The sequence below is a fragment of the Myxocyprinus asiaticus genome, chromosome 27, assembly GCF_019703515.2.
Source record: "Myxocyprinus asiaticus isolate MX2 ecotype Aquarium Trade chromosome 27, UBuf_Myxa_2, whole genome shotgun sequence".
In the NCBI taxonomy this organism is placed as follows: Eukaryota; Metazoa; Chordata; class Actinopteri; order Cypriniformes; family Catostomidae; genus Myxocyprinus; species Myxocyprinus asiaticus.
This window is the reverse complement of record NC_059370.1, coordinates 8,141,118-8,146,467: the sequence shown is the minus strand read 5'-3', so window position 1 is coordinate 8,146,467 and position 5,350 is coordinate 8,141,118.

Here is a 5,350-nt window from a genome sequence, read left to right as displayed (position 1 = left end):
ACGTTGTCACATATGCTGCAGCCACGATGGTAAGTATATTAAACACTTGATTTGATTTAGTGTCACTGCTTATGTGTGCATGCATATCATTTTCACAAACTGGACTACTGATCTGATAGCAAATGTGATCTGCTTGTGAAGTTACCTGTGGATTGATGGTTTTATGCAACTTTGGGTTTGAAGGTGATATTGCAATATATATATACCTGTATGAGTTGATCATGAGCATAATTAAGTTGTGTTTCTAGCTCAGTCTGTCTTCGGCTAATTAATTTATAACCTTTTACATCTAAATATTAAAATTGCTCATATCTGAATGATGTTACCCGGTTGCTAGGATATGTGTGCTGCATAGTGACAGCAGTTCCGTTGCCGTGGGGTTGTCACGCACATCTGTGACTGTGAGCCTGTCCTAAAACACACACACACAAACACACACTCATACCCCACCCACCCCACCCCAGGAAGAGGCTGATCCTTGTCGCATTGCCTCCCCAGGGCTTACCGAGGGACATGCAATCTGTCCAATGTCAAAACTTATATCCTCAGTGCTGTCACTCAGCCTGTAAACACACGCACACTAACTTTCAGGGCATCTCAATGAACTTAGCAGTTGTGGCCAACCGATATGTGTTTTCAAAGGCTGATGCCGATATTGATATTTACAGAAATGAGTGGCTGAGACAGTGACCATACAAAGTATATGGATACTTAAGCAACATCTTAAAATGCATGAATGCCATTGTACTAGATAACAACATATCAAAACAATCTGTCACCTGAAAAACAAAATGGTGCTAGAGATTTCTCAGAAACCTGTGGCACTTTTTAAGCCATTTTTTGCAGTCAGTCACAGAAGAGTAACCACAGGTTTAGTTCGTCACATTAACTTTGAACATGTTCCACTGACATTTTGACAATAACCACAAAGTGTCCATTTAATTTTGATCAGTATATATATTGTTTTAGCATTTAAATCCTAACAAATTTCTTTTTTTGTCAAATGTATTGCTTGGAAAGTGTGCTTGTGCTTTCTTTCATTAAAATAAATGACACTTTCTTTGATATTTAGTTTTTTAATGCAATGACATTTATACATTTTTAAGTGTGGCTTCAGAGTCCAAATACATTTGGGGTATTTACAAACAGCATTTGGAAAAATACAACAAAGAGTAAAAAAAAGTATTTGGATGAACACAGATACAGTATATGCATGCACATATACAATACAGTTTACTTACAACAAATAAGATTAATTGCTAAAAAAAATGCTGAAATTAAATGAACACATATTTTACGCTAAATTTACTCTAAATTCACTAAAATAATTTGAAAACTTGCATTGTCCATTAACAAGGCTGCCATCTTATTTTAAAGTTGACACAAATTGATTACAAAATAATTAGTTACTATAATCTAATTACTTTTGCACTCATTTTTTTTTAAAGATTTTCTCATTTTAACTTCATAACAAAATTCCATCAAATTGAACTGAGTAATCTAAAGAAATAATAAATATAGTTTTATTATTATTATTATTTTTAAACATTACACAATTCAATTGTGTATTCAAACAAGAAGTTAAAATACTTATAAATGACAGTTACTGACTTTCAGTTAATTTAATTTTAAGTATTACATTCACATAAACATATTTCATGCATAAATTACACATATTTCTATAAGAGTAATACATTGAAAACTTGAATTATGTTAATATGTTGCCTGTGTTTCTGTGACATCTGAAGAGTGTTTCCCCCTAATATGTCATTTGTAAGGTGGAAACACATGGTGCTGAGTGCATGACTTGCATGCGACAATATTTTTATTTTAAAGCAAAAAGAAAAACAATCTGTGAAAAGTGTTTTAGAAAGTAACTTTAAAGTAACTCATAATTTAATTACTTTTCTGACAAAGTAATGAGTACAGTAATCCGATTACAATTTTAGAGAAGTAATTATTAATCTTTATTGGTTTGCTTTTTATAAAACTTAGGGTAACACTTGTTTCAATTAGTCAAATGACGATCAGTTATCGTTTGATGCTGATCTCAAAATGGCCAAATAAAACCAATATATCAGTCACTTTGGAGATTTACTTTTGTAAAATCTGTTTTGCATAAAGAAAACATTGATGTTTAAATTTCGATAGCTCAACAGATTTGTATTTTGCCTTATGCCACATGGAGACAAAAAGTTTTCTTAATTTGTTCTTTTGTCTAGCTATTAATTCATTCGGTCATTCATGAGGTAATAAAGTAATTTCCATCTTAAGTGCTGGAAGTGGCAACAGCTATCATTTCTTAAAAGCCCATCAGTGCCACAATAAATAGTAAACAGTTTCTGTGTTAGAGAGAGAACAGATTTCTTGTAGCTTCGAGCCTGCCTGATGTTTTAACCCTGAAAACCATGTCTACCATTTCTGTGTGTGCATCCCTCAGGCTCCACTCAAACTTGATTCTCTCATCAGAAACAACACACTGCTTATGCAGTTAGTGGTGTTCATAAAGAAAGCATCACTGTTTGTATTGTTTATATTTAGGGTTAGGGATTTTTACAAAGCCAAGGGGACCTTTTTTGTACCTTTTAATTAGAGTTTTTAGCTTATGTTGTACATAATCAACATAATCCCTGCACGGGAAGTCGGCATGTTGTTTCCGACAGTTCCGGTACCCTAGATCAGCCACATTATGCCGACTCACTGACAAGTGTCATCTCCTATTAGACATTTTTGCATTGGCTCCAGTGTGTTTACCTTCTCTTGTGGTGCGAACGGAAGCGCGTTGCGTCAACAGCATGGGAAACCCGGGTTCAGATTGAAGGAATTGCGTAACCATCAATCAATATATAATCACTTAATCAGTGACTAGCGTGATTCGGAGGTTGCATTTTTCCCTCTAACATTACATTTTAACTCCACTAACTCCCCCCCCCCCCCCCCCAAGAAGATCAAATCCTAGTACCACCTGTGGTGTACAGCCCTGACTCATACCTGCTGAGATGTGCTTTATGTGTTTTTTTGTGCCACATGCTCTTATTTGCTGGCTGATTGCATGTGCACTGAGTGTGTGTGTGTGTATGTGTGTGTATGTGAAACATATGATGACTGCAGCAATCAAGGTGAACAGAAGTTGCTAATTCAGGTTGTTGATAAAACTTGTCGATGGCCCATTGTGGCTCTTTCATTACTGTGGCAGGGTCGTGCGTATGTGTTTTGGGAAACGTGCTGGTCAATATTAGTACTAGAGTCTATCTCAAAAGGACATGTTTGCTCTTCTTCCACCCCACCCTCCTCCTTTTTTCTTTTACTCTCTCTTGCTCTGGCTCTCTCACTCTCTCTGTTTGTTATGGGTGTGATCACAGTAATGGTAAGAAGATCTGTCTAGAGGAAGTGGAGGTGGAGAATCTGACATGTCTCCATCAAAACTGTCTCCATGAATGTTTTTCCCAGGACAGTCCCGTATTTAAGCACTTTTTCTAGTGCCCCGACTTATTCTGAAAAAAAAAAAAAAAAAAAAAACGTGTTTTGTCCCGTATTTTCCCTCTCCTAAAATTTCTCTATTGACTGTGGCTTTCTCAGTCACGTGAGTATTCTAATCAAAGGCAATCTAATCTAATCATACGGCTTGCAAAACCAATAAAATCACCATGTTATTTGAAGTACATGATTGGATTAAACTATCCAATCAAATCCCCTATCAATAGACGTCCAGTTAGTGAACTGATTGAAGAGTCAGTTTGAAAGAGCACACAGATGAAATTGCGGCTGGAAATATGTCAAGGAAGCATGCATGTACATTTAATGAGGATCTTCAAAAAGAGTTTACATTTCTAAAAAAATGAGTCACAGACAGAGCCTAGAAAGGTGAAGTGTGATATTTGAGGAGCTCGCTTTTCCATCGCCCATGGAGGCCACACCGACATCGCACAGCATGTTCATACAAAAAAGCATGTGGATGCTGCTAAAAGTAAGTGTGCCACACCAAGTGTTAGCGATTGTTTTTGTGAAGAAAAGTTCTAAATCTGACAAGGTGCCCGCAAGTGAAGGACTTTTTGCTTATCACTCTGTTGTGCACGGCCATAGTTTTCTGACTGCACTGCGAAATTGATCAAGAAATTGTATGATCCAAAATTTTCTTCTGCCTACACCAAATCTGAAGCTGTCGTATGCAACGTACTCGCTTTTGTGCAGCTGGACTCTCAGAAATTATGTAACACACATTTCCTCTCTCTTGGTCCAGCTCTTGAAAGAATACTACACATTTTCAATGGTCTGCGTGCATACTTTCTTTCTCAAGAATAATTCCGAACGTTTCTAAGAGACATTTCAGCGATCCTTGCACAAAATTTTGGATTGGCTTTGCACTCAAGCAAACTTTTACCATGTACTGGAGATAGAAGAGCAAAACCACATATCAGCCACAGAAGTGGCTTTGCACATTCATGACCTGAGAAAACTCTTGCAGGCCAGGCTGGAGGAATCATTCATACCCTCTGACATTAAAAAGCAGTTGGATGCCCTGGTTGAAGCTTGTGACATGCGAGCGGATGATTTCTTTTGTGCAGTAAGAAACTTTTATTCAGCATGGGTGGATTACCTCCAAAATTGGAGCCACTCATTGGAGAACACAGAAAAACTTGAGTGGGCACTATTGAGAGACATCCCAGAGTGGAAAGACATTCAGAGCAGCACCGAACACTTCTACTTCAGAATCCCCGCTCTCAGTTTGATTGACGAAATCATGCTCTTTGATGAATGGGCTTGTGTGAAAACATTGTCACTCGTCCCATCACTGAGTGGAACATGAACAAGTTGGCCGTATCTGAGAGATGGACAGATGTTTTTTGTGAGCTGGAGAGCAAGACCATCAACTATGGAGTCTTAGCCAAGGTTGTGGAGTTTGTTTTATGCCTGCCTGGGACATCTGCATCTGTGGAGCATGTATTCTCATTAATGAACGCAGCATGGACACCGGATAAATCTCGACTCAGTGTAACAGTCATGAAGGCAGTGCTTTTCGTACGTCTTAATTTTGGACTGGACTGCTCTGCATTTTATGATAAACTTTTGAAAGACAAGCACACATTGAGAAAAATTGCTGCCATTGAAAAGTACAAGGTGACAACAGTTACAGATGCGGATGCACCCTCTACTTCGCATTGATCTGTGCCTAGGTAAGGATGCACCAGTTTAATTTCTGCTGGGAGGAGGCTGTCCCGTTTTCCACAAGCAGGAATCTGGCCACCCTACTTAGTGGACTTCAGGAGAAAGAAGGGCAGGAACGACAATCCATTCTTGATCATGAACCTGAAACCAAACCACCACAGGAACTACTGAATGCAATCACGAC